Raw genomic sequence first — 13,557 nt, forward strand, 5'->3', positions numbered from 1 at the left:
CCAGCTTCATTTCGTTTAGATCCAGCCAGATTTTCTTTAGACTCAGGCCATTGGCCCTTTGCTAATTTTTATAACTGGGATAAATGGAATGCATGTCTGAAATGACAATGATTTTGCTTCTGTGTCCTCTTGAATGTCTGTTGAATTTAGAGGGGGCCTCAGATCAAAGCAGAAGGGCGTGGCAAATGTTAATGTCGATGCCTGCGTTTGACCAAACCACCCACCAGCGGGTGAAGGCCCATGCTGTAATTTAGATAGATGGTGGAGTCTTTGCGGTTTGTAACGTCACTGGAAACCCAGGAAAGGGCTTATTTTATGCAATTTAGCCTATTTTTTGTTTGTTTATTTTGATTACACAAAGCTCAAGGGTTCTTTTGACGTTTAAAAATGCTTATTTCAGTTAAAGTACTGATTACGGTTATGATTTCCCTTTTTTCTTTTTCTTTTTCTAGGATTGCATTTCGGTTTCCCACATAGCTCTTTCTACTTTCCTGTGATTTCTTCTTACTCAGATAACAATTCTATTAGCATTTCAACGTAGCTACAGCAACTGCCACAGGATCCGTGTTGCCTTGCCTTGTGATCATGGCAGCAGAAGGATTATTTTTTCACTGGGAGTCAGGTCATGGCAGAGAGCATCAGGATCTTTCTTGTAATATAAAATGGAGGGTAGAATTATCACTAGAATTTATCCTATAAGATACTTTCTTTCATAGGAGGAAATACTTCGAGAAGTCACAGTGGTCCATTTGTCCTGTTTTCCCATCACACAAGTCTCTGGTGTGTGACTGAAGAAGTTACTCAACCTTTCTGACCTCCTTTTTTTAAGCTGTCAAATAGCGATCATCGTACCAACTTCAAAGGCTGTCATGAGTATTAAATAGGATCATGTCAACAATGTCTGGCATAAAACAGGTACCCAATAAGTGTTTATTTGTTGAGTGTAAATGTTCATTCACTTGACCCAGATCTGCAGAGCACCTACTATGCTCCAGGCATGGTCAACATATAGTGAATGAAATAGACAAAAATCCTTGTCCACAGCCAGCTCCCTTTTCTTCTCTTTCCTTCCATCCCAGTCACTCTATCCTCTCCACTGAGGCCAGACCACATAGGATGAATATTCTTGTTCTTTCAAAGAATTCATTCCTTTGGAAGTTCTGCCAGTCACGACCACTACATATTGTGCTTAGATTGCCTTTCCGCATGAAACCAAAGAAAGAATGTGTAATGGGATTGCGAAATGTAACCTACATTACAACTTGGGTGTGCAAAAATAAACTTTATTTAGTCTACACTATTTTGGCTTCTTTTGTAAGCCCTTACTTTCTGGATAGAGGAAGGAATGCCATTAACTAAACACCGGTTTAAAATGTAGTCCCATTCAATAATTTAATCCATTCGGGTACTAGTCTGCTTCCCTTAGCTAAAAATGGTCAGCCTCTCAGATGACTGACCTCTTCCCCTGCAGCTGGTCGAACGGGGGAAGGGCTGAGGCTTACGCAACCTCATGGCAGTGTTGGTGGGAGGGGTTGGTGTCTTCAGGCAGAGCTCTCGGCTTGCCCTGGCCCCAGGCTGTTGTCTCTTCTCCACTGGGTGCTGCTGGCCCTGTGGGTGTTTATGGCTGAAAATTGGGTGGGTGTGACTTGTGGTTGATCTGGCTGGTCAAAGTCTGTAGTGTGCTCTGTTTGACATGCCCTCATTTCAGTTTCCTCTGGTGCTAGAGAGCCCTTTGAAGTCTGGCTGGCCCCTCCAGCCTCTGCCTCACCTACCTCTGACAAGCACAGAGGCTCTATTTCTGGCTCCTGTCTTCATCCCTCTGTCTACCACACTGCCTCAGGACGGGCCCTAGGTTTGTATGGAGCATGACACACAGGGGGCCACCTTGTTCCAGAATCTATGGGGAGGGATCTTCATTCAAATGACCCCTGCCCTGTCTTTGGAAGTAACTTTGCTTTCCCAGTGCACCTTTCCCGTCCCGGGCCATTTCACACACATCCCCATCCCCCACTATCCACACTTCTCCCTGGCTCTTCTAACTTCCCACAATTCCCCATACTAACAGCAGATCTTTCTTTCCCTCATTGCTTCTTCCTGACTTCATTCACCTGGCTAAATTTTAGTGCTAAAGAGGTTACTTTTTTCTTTAAAACATTATTGTGAAAAACTGATCTGAAGCCTCCATGATTCATTGCTGAATTACAAAGGTCTTGGGCACCTGGGTGGCTCAGCTGGTTAAGTGTCCACCTGCAGCTCAGGTCATGATCTCGTGGTCCATGGGTTCCGGCCCTGCATCGGGCTCTCTGCTGTCAGCATGGAACCTGCTTTGGATCCTCTGTCCTCCCTCTCTCTGTCTATCTCCCCGACTTGTGCTCTCTCTCAAAAATACATAAACATTTAAAAAAGATATGAAAGTCTCATAAAGGAGTCCAGCAAATCCCTTTTCAAGAAGCTTACTTCATCCTATTTTTTTTTGAATGACAGAAGCAGAATGTTGCTCTTTTTCTTCTCCTGTCAAAAAATTCAAACTTTCGGGGCGCCTGGGTGGCTCAGTCGGTTAAGTGTCCTACTTCGGCTCAGGTCATGATCTCATGGTTCGTGGGTTTGAGCCCCGTGTCGGGCTCTGTGCTGACAGCCAGCTCAGAACCTGGAGCCTGCTTCTGATTCTGTATCTCCCTCTCTCTCTGACCTTCCCCTGCTCATGCTCTCTCTCTCTCAGAAATAAATAAAAATATTTTGAAAAAATATTCAAACTTTCCTAAGGCAGACTGGTGCAAAGATTTCTGCTCAGGAAGACAATAAGTGAACAGCACTTTAGAAATTTAGCCCTAATATAGAGCCACAGCTGTTGCCTTCAAGGAACTCATTGTTTTATTTTGTTTTTTGTTTTTTAGCATTGCAGTACGCTAACTGTGCAGTCAACTGGACTACCCTGATGTCGGTAGCTCTGGGAAGTTGTCCCACCAGCCCTTGATTTGGCATCGGTGGCCAACTCCTTGCTCTTCAGTCCAATTCATCCTCTTGCACCCAGTGGGGGGGGGGGGGGTCTCCCTTCCTCTTCCTCTTCATTATCCTTTTCTCATTACTGGGTTTCTGTTTTCTCTTTGATCCACCACTTGAACTTTGCTCCCACACAGGGCACACATACAGATACACACATTCACAAACACACACATCACTCTCTTCTATTTGTCCCTATGTACACATTTACAGCTTCTGTCACCCTCGCTCTTTTTTCAGATCTTTCTCTTGTCCTTCTATAAATGTGAGCATTCATTCATAATGTAATGATAATTATTGCTATAATTTGTTGAGCTTCTGTGACACAGTAGATATGAGAAAGGTCTCTTTATACTGGCTTTATCATTTAATTTAAAAAATCTCCATTGTTTGCGGGACCTGGGTGGCTCAGTCAGTTAACTGACTGGATTTCAGCTCAGGTTATGATCTCACTGTCTGTGAGTTCGGGCCCTGCATCTGGCTCTCAAAATAAATAAATAAACCTTAAAAAAAAATCTCCATTGTGCATAGGAAGAAACTGAAGCTCAGAGAAGTTATAAAGTAATTTGGTCAAGGCTACAGAACTCGGACTTGAATACAGGTTTCTTTGGCCTCTAAACCCATTCCACTGAGGCACACTGTTCTGAACAATAATGTAGACATCCATGTAAAGATTTTATATAAATTGAATTATCCTGAATATAACAATAACTCTGAACATGGAACTCAAACACTGTCTTATGGTGACTAGTCTAAAAACCATTCCTTTGATCCTTCAAAGGGTCAAATGGGGAATCCCTTTTTAAAGATGATTAATCTTTGATGCAATTCTGTTAAAAGTGCTGACTAATGGTCTGATGACTGCTTATTTTGAATTGCTGTTGGTAAAGAGGACAGTACAAATCAGGAAATGGAAAGAAGCTCATAGATTTTAGCTGCTCAAAATTGCTAACAATGGAGGTCTCCATATTATTTTGGTTCCAGCTTTTTTTGGGGCTGAAACCCAGCCTTCTTCCTCTTCCATTCTTTTGTTTTGTTCTTGCAAGCCAAATTATTTCCCCCTTTGGTGCTTGGGTGATTACTCATTTTTAAAATAATATTTAACTTCCCAATTTTTTAGCATCTTTTACCATTTATCTTTATTTCTCCCATTTCTTCTTCCTATTTCCCTCTCTTTCTCTTGCTTTGTTTCTTCCATCCTTGCTCACAGTGTTCTGCCCCATTAAGTCACTGAAAATAAAATATACTGGAATCTTGATCTCTAAAATCCTGGCCATCATAAGCAGTGTCCTTTGAAGTTTGCTTTCAGCTTTGTTCTTGGATGGCTAATTCGTCCACCAATTATACTTGCGCCATTGTAGTATTTGGGGGGTGGTTTGTGGAGCTCTGCTGGTATTTTTTATTCTGTGAGGTTGGCTGAAAGATAATAGGTGGCTCAATGAGAAAACCTGAAGGAGCATTCACTCAGAAAACAAAAATGAATCAGTGTGTGTTTTTGAGACTGAGAAGGAAGATGAGTCCAACCAAAAGAATGTATAGTTATTTGGTATGAGTTAACTTCTCGGTATCCTCTTGAATCAAGGTAGGCTTTAATATCAAATCAAAATGATGATTCAGAGTGACTGACTTTTTCTTTTTAATTTTTTTAAATGTTTATTTACTTTTGAGAGAGAGAGCATGAGCAGGGAAGGGACAGAGAGAAGGAGACAGAATTAGAAGCAGGCTCCAGGCTCTGAGCTGTCAGCACAGAGCCCCATGTGGGGCTTAAACTCACCAGTGATGAGACCATGACCTGAACTGAAGTCATGACCTGTGCTGAAGTCAGGTGCTGAACTGACTGAGCCACCCAGGCACCCCTGGAGTGACTGACTTTCTAAAAATATCTTTAGGGATGCTTGGGTGGCTCAGTCGGTTAAGAGTCGAACTTTGGCTCAGGTCATGATCTCACAGTTCATGGATTTGAGCCCCATGTCAGGCTCTGTGCTGACAGCTCAAGCCTGGAGTCTGGTTCAGATTCTGTCTCTCTCTCTCTCTCTCTCTGACCCTTCCCTGCTCGTGCTGTCCTCTCTCTATCGCAGAAATAAATAAAACATTAAAAATTTTTTTAAAAAATATTTTTAGTGTTTTATTTATTTGTTTGTTTATCTATTTATTTAGAGAGAAACAGCAGAGGAGGGGCAGAGAGACAGAGATGAAGAGAGAGAAAATCCCAAGCTGGCTCTGAGCAAACCTTGAGATCATGACCTGAGCAGAGATCAAGAGTCAGACGCCTAACCCACTGAGCCACCCAGGTGCCCTGAGTGACTGACATGTTAAGGATTAGAGAAGAGAGGGAAGAAAAAGAAAAAGTTTTCAAAAAAAACCTGTATAAACTAAAACTAAAGCATATTTAATCTCTCTCCTTTTCTGCTGCTGATGTTCTCCTCTTCCCTCTAATTTCCTTGATTGGTTTGTCCTTAAGGGAGAATGGGGAGGATTCCTACAAGGCTCCTCTTTTGAGAACAGAGAAGATCTTCACAGGTTCCTGTTTCAGAAGAAGTGCAGGGGTGGGAGCAGGGGGAGGGGGCAAATCCTTCATGGCTAGGAAGAAGCTAAGGTTAGTTCCTCAAATTTCTCTGTTATTTTGAGATACAATATTTCTTTGTTCTCAGACTCCTGTGACTTTTCACTACTAGTGATATCAAAGGCATTTGGAGGAAATGAAGCCTGATGCAATACAATTATTGATGGGCTCAAGGTGTTAGTGAAGACCAGTTTCAATGTGTATTGTTTATTAATTGCTCAATTTTAAGAAAATATTTGTATAAACGGGACTATCATTGAATCACATAACACTGCACCTTTGTGTTTATTTCATGTTCATGTCATTTAATTCCAGTCCCATGAAGAACACATGGACAGGTGACCTTTAGGTATTTAGAACCATCCTGACATCCAGCCTGAGGTGACAAATAGTGGTGCACATATCTGTCTGAGACTATTTACTTTTAAGATTCTACCAAGAAATGAGCAGACAGGTGGGATGTCCAAATGATCTGCTTCTGGTAACTTCTCCAAGCACTCTACTTTACTTTCTTTGGAAGCAATGCCATGTCATCCTGCCAGAATTGACAGGGATAAAGAAAATACGGTTTAAGGGCAGCAAAATATGTGACCACAAAACATGCCACTTTGGCAGGTGGGTTGAGCTAAAGGCAATTACGACCCAGCAGATTCAGGAAAAACTTTTACCTCTCCCTTAACTACCTAAAAGAATTTAGACAGGGGAACTGGTCTAGAAAGAGAGTTTTACCGAAGGTAACTTTTTGTCTGAAAGATCTATCAGTACGGCCGGCAAACATCTAATTCCCAAACATCTGCTTTTCCTATTGTCCTATGAACCACCTTCCTCTCCTTTGAGTCCCCAGGCCCCTATCCCATTTCTTTCTTTCTTTCTTTCTTTCTTTCTTTCTTTCTTTCTTTCTTTCTTTCTTTCTTTCTTCCTTTCCTTTCCTTTCCTTTCCTTTCCTTTCCTTTCCTTTCCTTTCCTTTCCTTTCCTTTCCTTTCCTTTCCTTTCCTTTCCTTTCCTTTCCTTTCCTTTCCTTTCCTTTCCTTTCCTTTCCTTTCCTTTCCTTTCCTTTCCTTTCCTTTCCTTTCCTTTCCTTTCCCTTCCCTTCCCTTCCCTTCCCTTCCCTTCCTTTCCTTTCCTTTCCTTTTCTTTCCCTTCCTATCCCATTTCTTAGCTAAGGATGGCATATGAGCTTCCACTGACTGACTTGTCCTTGGATCTCATATATTTTATGGGGGTCCTTTACAAACATAATTAAATCTGTTTTTCTCCCATTAACCTGTCTTATGTCTGTTTGGTTCATAGGCCAGCCGAAGTGAAAGACCCTAGAATACAGAGAAAAAAAATTTCCTCCCCTACAGATGGCAGCCCAGATGGGACAAACTTTACTTGCTGGACACTGCTTGTTCTGGGGCTGTTGCAGCTGAGAGATCTTGGGACCTCTGACAAAAAAGGCTAAGAATTCTTCCAACATCAGCCACGGGGATCTCTGCCTCCAGGGGGCATTGGGAGTAAGACAGGTTAAGAGTACTTTCCTTCCTTTTCTAAATTTAGAGTAGCAAGAAAAAAATATTTGTGGAACTAGTTCTGGGTATCGTAACCCTGGTAAAGATTTGATATGAGTACTCTTGATTTTTATTGATCCTTTTCCTCCCAGAGATGGTCACTGTTTTTCTTGGTCTCTGTTATCTCATTCGTCATAAGGATGAAAGCTGAAAGGTAGAATACAGGCATAGGCCCTCCCTATAAGCCTGCTTACAGACTGATGAGTTCACAGTTCGCACCAGAACGATGTCTGTTTAGGTAAAATTTGGTGTGGGTTAATGTGCACATGAGGTAAAGGCTGTTGCTAAAAGATATCTTAGAAGCCAACACCACAAAGTTGGTGAGAATGGGTGGATCACATAAAAGCTATTAGAGTACTCATCACCCATGTCAGGGTAACTTGGTTATGGAACATGTTAGATTGACACTGGGTCACCCACCAACCTCAAGAAAATTTCTGTGCAACAAGATACTCTGTAAAAAAAATATCACACAATCCTCAACCTAGAAGCACATCTCTCTTGCGTATTAGTTTGACTCCAAAAGACTCAAGGCTTAGCTAGAGCTGTTAATGTGCATATAAGAAAAACCAGATGAGGTTTCCCTTTCATCTTGTTCTATACTTTGAGAGCTTGGCTATATGACCAGTGAGGATATTTTCTCTGGTCCACTAACTAAGAGGTTGCATGCATCTGGTGGACAGCTGAATAGACGTGGATTTGATAAGCAGTGTTCTCTTTGTCCAATGGTGCCAGCAATCGGGAGTTTGTCATAAAAGGTCCCAGTCCTTAAGGGGTCTTTGTCATCTTGACCTTCAAATTAGTTGTCACTAATTTGGGGTGACAGAAATGTGAATTGTGCCCCATTTGCAGCTAGATCTTTCTTAAGCTAACTTTAGGGGTGAACTTTCTGGATCTTGTGAGAGCTGCTGTTTTCCCCCCCACTCTTCTTTAGGACTGCCTCTTACATCCATGTGTAAGCCATAAAAAGGTTTATTGGTTTGGGTTGCCATTGACATTAACATAAGATCCTTTGCATCAATGGCCAGATGATGGATCCTTTGAATTGGCTATGTTTGAAAGAAAAAAAAAATCAGAGAGCTCTAATCCTGAAGAAACTTTCTTATTGGTACATATGGAAAGACCAGATTAAAAAGAGGAAACAAAGAGATATAATGGCTAACTTTAGCCATCTTAAGATGATAGCATTGAAATTAGAAGAAGAATTAAATCCAAAGAAAATTTACCTTCTCAAAATATGGTCACATCTGTATGTTTTAGCTTTTATTTCCCTAAAAGATTTAGAAAGCACTTTAGCCTGATGCCCAGTATACAGTTTACTTGTAAAGATACCGAAAGTCAGAGGGTGAATTTGGCAGAAGCACCTAATACAGGCAGTAGGGGTCATTTTGCTGAGTGCTATAACCAGCCTCTGTCAGCTTGAGGTCTTTCTGCGCAATGTCCTTTACAGATGTATCCTAGACTGCCACCAAGGAATTCAGGCCTCCTGGAAAGAAGAAAATAAAATTTCACATTGTTCCTTTCTTTACAACCCTAGGGCTATTGATTATTGATCCTTTCCCTTCCTGGGATAGCTGTTGTCTTCTTTTTTTTTTAAATTTTTTTTTAATGTTTTATTTATTTCTGAGAGAGAGAGAGAGAGAGAGAGAGAGATAGTATGAGCAGGGGAGGGTCAGAGAGAGAGGGAGACACAGAATCTGAAGCAGGCTCCAGGCTCTGAGCTGGCTGTCAGCACAGAGCCTGAGGCGGGGCTCGAACCCACGAACCGTGAGATCGTGACCTGAGCTGAAGTCGGACACAGCCAACTGAGCCACCCAGGCACCCCTGTCTTCTTTTTTTCTTTTAATTTTTTATTTAAATTCCAGTTAGTTAACACACAGTATATTATTAGTTTCAGGTGTGCAATTTAGTGATTCAACACTTCCCTACAACACCCTGGTGCTTATCACAAGTGCCCTCCCTATTCTCCTTCACCTGTTTCCCCACCTCCCCTCTGGTAATCATCAGTTTGTTCTGTGTAGTTAGCAGTCTGTTTCTTGGTTGGCCGGCCTCTCACTGTCTTAATTCCCCTATGCTTGTTTGTTTTGTTTCTTAAATTCCACATATAAGTGAAATCATTTGTTTAGTTTTTCTCTGACTGACTTGCTTAACATAATACTCTCTAGCTCCATCCATGTAGTTACAAATAGCAAGATTTCATTCTTTTTTATGGGTGAGTAATTTTCCATTGTGTGTGTGTGTGTGTGTGTGTGTGTGTTTGTATATATATATATATATATGTATATATATATATATATATATATACCACATCTTCTTTATCCATTCAGCAATTGAGGGCATTTTGGGTTGTTTACACAATTTGGCTTTCTTGCTTATCTAATGTTGTATCCTAAGAACTTGGCTTGGTTTTCTGCCTGTCCGGGGTATGCACATCTTTTATTTTCTCTTTTGGTTATCTTTGGGAGTGGCTTTGGATCTTGGAATTTCAATATCCTATGCACTCTCTTTGGTGACCCATCTTATGTCCAAGGTGCGTTGTTCAAGACTGCCAGAAATATTTACTTTTGTCCCTGCTAAAAACTGATAAGATATTTAAAAGGAAGAATGGTTTTTTTTAGGTCCTCCTCTACCCCCGAAGCTAAAATGAAGCTAAAAGTACCCAGAGGAAAAGAAAAACTTTCTAAAACCTTTGCAATAGGATTTATTAAAATATTCCAAAGTTTCTTGATATATATAAAAAAAAAAAGTAAAATGAAAATAATGTAGTTGGGTGACTGAATCCATTTAAGATGTCATTTAGGCTTCAACCCAGTTATTTGAGGACTTGAGAGCAGGTGTCCTTATCATATAAGGGTTATAAAGTTGAGTTTTAAAATCAGTAATGTACTTATGTAAAACTAAACCTTAATTTTCTTTCATGTGCTAAAAGGACTAAGTTTTCTTGTACCACTCCTGCTAAGAGATTGTGGAAGTTTTGCTGTTGCCTTCTTATTTGTTTGCTTGTTTTGTTTTGTTACTTTTAAATTTTTATTTTATTTGTTTTTAAATTTATATCCAAGTCAGTTCGCTTATAGTGCAATAATGATTTCAGGAGTAGATTCCAGTGACTCATCCCTATGTATAACACCCAGCTTTGTCTTTACCTTTCAAGTTACCTGCCTAGAAAGCAAATATTCTTTGTTTTATCAAAATAATTTTCTATGCTTTATCATAGATATACCTATTTTGAAAGACACACACATAGAGAGAGAGAGAGAGTACTTGAGCAAGGGAGGGGCAGAGAGAGAGGGAGAGAGAACCCAAGCAGACTGAGTGTTGTCAGCTCAGAGAGTGATGTGGCAATCAAACTTACTAACCCTAAGATCATGACCTAGGCCAAAACCAAGTTGGGCACTTAACTGACTGAGCCACCCAGGCACCCCAGGAATTTTTTAAAAAATTTTAAATGTTTTTCTCTCTTTTATGTCTCAACCATAAATGCCTCAAACTGGAATTATTAGTTCAGCAGATAGATTTGTAGCTTTGGTTATTTATTTCTGGTATTGTTTTAATTTTAAAGATTTTTTTAATGTTTTATTCATTTCTGAGAGACAGAGAGACAGCATGAGCAGGGGAGGGTCAGAGAGAGAGGGAGACACAGCATCTGAAGCAGGCTCCAGGCTCTGAGCTGTCAGCACAGAGCCCGACGTGGGGCTTGAACCCACAAACCGTGAGATCATGAACCTGAGCCGAAGTTGGATGCTCAACTGACTGAGACATCCAGGTGCACCAAGGAATTTCTAAAACTAGTGGAAAAACCTGATTCAAGCAGAACAAATATTAATAACATGGAACTGAGTGAACTGAGGAGGATGAGGGGGACCTCAGGAGGAGAGGAATTAACCCAAATCTATAGGTTTTGTAGGCAAACTCTGATGGCAAGTCTTTGACTTGTCTTTCTAGCCTCAAGAGGCTTTTAAAAAGTTGGAATCTGAGATTCCTTATGAAAAATGCCTAACAAAGTAGATTTTAAAAGTCTATATGGTTAATCACTGTTCTTGCTGCACTTATACAAATAATCTGGCAAAATTTATTGACACTAGACTGACTTTGCAGACAAATTAGTCTCATGATCGTTTTCTTTGATAGAAATAGGGGTGACTACAGAGAGAAAAATTATGTTCTAATGGAAATTATAATAAGCACTTATGGGACATCAGATTCTAGTGTTCAGTACTTTGAGGGTTTTTTCTACCTATACACTGTAATAGATCCTGAATTCTTCCAGAGTTCTCCAATATTTGGCCTACAACTCTCCAAACTAACATTTCCAATTTTATCTCACCCTTCTGACTTGGAGTCGTGGAGAACTAAAGTTGCCCTTTTTCTAAAGCCCTGCAAGCTATGTTGGACAGCTTGATGCAAACTTCAGAGAAATCACGACAGCAGTTCATGCATGGGTCATCTTCATGCCTGCTGTCCTAAGAGCCACTTAGAAAGATCACCAGAGATCCTCAAATTGCAAATCACGAAAATCTATCACATTATCACTGCCTGTCCTCATTCCATCTGAAGATGCTTCAAGCTGGACATCTAGAAATCTCAGCTCGCTGCCTTCAGAACTCATAAACTGTGACTTTAGTCTTCTCTGATCATTAGCCATTATTTTTCTTTTGTTTCCATAGAAATGCCTCTTATTAAATACCAGGTTGCTTGCACCATAGGCCTAACATGAACCCATTAGCCTCTGTGCATCCTGCAATGAGACACGACTGTTTCACTGAACTGACCTATTCTCAGGACTAAGAGACTAGTTCAATTAGGTGAAGCAATCTACCAACTCAACTTCTGGACTGTGAAACTTCTTAGGGAACTTTCAAAGGTAAAACAGGAGGAGCAAAACACGTGACCCTGAAAAACGCCACTTTGACATGTAGATTATTTTGAGCTAAAGGCAATCAAGGCCCAGCAAGTAAGAAAAACTTTTACCTCTCCCTTAACTACTTAAAAGAATTTAGATAGGGGGACTGGTTCAGAAAGAGAGCTATTACCAAAGATAGCTTTTTGCCTGAAAGACCTATATATATGACAGGGCAAACAGCTAATTCCCAAACATCTGCTTCTCCTATCCTCCGGTGAACCACCTTCCTCCCTTTTGAGGCCTCAGGCCCTTATCCCATTTCTTTTTTTTTTTTTTAATTTTATATTTTATTTCTTTCTGAGAGACAGAGAGAGAGCGCGCATGAGCAAGCAGGGGAGGGTCAGAGAGAGAGGGAGACACAGAATCTGAAAACAGGCTCCAGGCTGGCTGTCAGCACAGAGCCCGACGCGGGGCTCAAACCCACAAACTGTGAGATCATGACCTGAGCCGAAGTCGGATGCTTAGCCGACTGAGCCACCCAGGTGGCCCCCTTATCCCATTTCTTAAATCAGGATGGCATATAAACTTCAACTGACTGACTTGTCGTTGGGTCTCATATATTTTACGAGGTTCCCTTACAAACGTAATTAAATTTGTTTTTCTCCAGTTAATCTATCTTATGCCAATCTAATTCATGATGAACCAAAAGAATCTAGAGTAGTAGAGTAAAATTTTTCCTCCAATACACAGTGAATATGCTGATCCTCACAAAGAAGAGGTCATCAATACACTTGGAATGGATATGCATACTCCTTTACTAGGCCCAGCCACACCCTTAACCAGTAATAGGCATTTGGATTAAAGTTAAGAAACACTAATTGGCTGGTAGAGGTCTTCAAATCCAGATACATGCAGGGTAATTAGAAACAAACAGGGTTGGGGGAGCACCTGAGTGGCTCAGCTGGTTAAGCATTAGACTCTTGATTTCGGCTCAGGTCATGATCTCACAGTTGGTGGGATTGATCCCTGTGTCGGGCTCTGCAAACACAGCACAGAGCTTGCTTGAGATTCTCTCTCTCTCTCTCTCTCTCTCTCTCTGTCTCTCTCTCTGTCTCTCTCTCTGTCTCTCTCTCTCTCTCTGTCTCTCTCTCTCTCTCTGTGTCTCTCTCCTTCTGACCCTTCCCCCTCCCCTCAAGATAAATACATATTAAAAACATTTTTTAAATTACAAAAATAGAAACAAACAGCGTGCATAGCAGATACAAGCTAGGAAATAAAACAGAACATTTTAACCTCTGAGTGTGTTTTCTTATACTTTTACTGTTTTTTCTCTTTAATTCAAATTAAGGTCTTATTCAACTTGCAAGGAGTAGCTTCCGAAAGGAAAGTTTAGATTTATAAGTCTTAGACTCTTCCTATAAATCAAATAAGCATAATCGGTTCAGGAAACTACTCCCTAGAAACTATGGCAAAGTAGTACAATATTGGGGAGTTTGGCTGGTAGGGTGTCAGAAAGCCTGCAGGACAGATCAGAAAACATGATTCTAGTGGTTCTCTGGCCCTTTCTTTACTAACAGGAATTAGGAATGCTCCCACTCTCTCC

The sequence above is a fragment of the Hyaena hyaena genome, unplaced genomic scaffold (genome assembly GCF_003009895.1).
Source record: "Hyaena hyaena isolate Hyena2069 unplaced genomic scaffold, ASM300989v1 scaffold_1046, whole genome shotgun sequence".
NCBI lineage: Eukaryota > Metazoa > Chordata > Mammalia > Carnivora > Hyaenidae > Hyaena > Hyaena hyaena.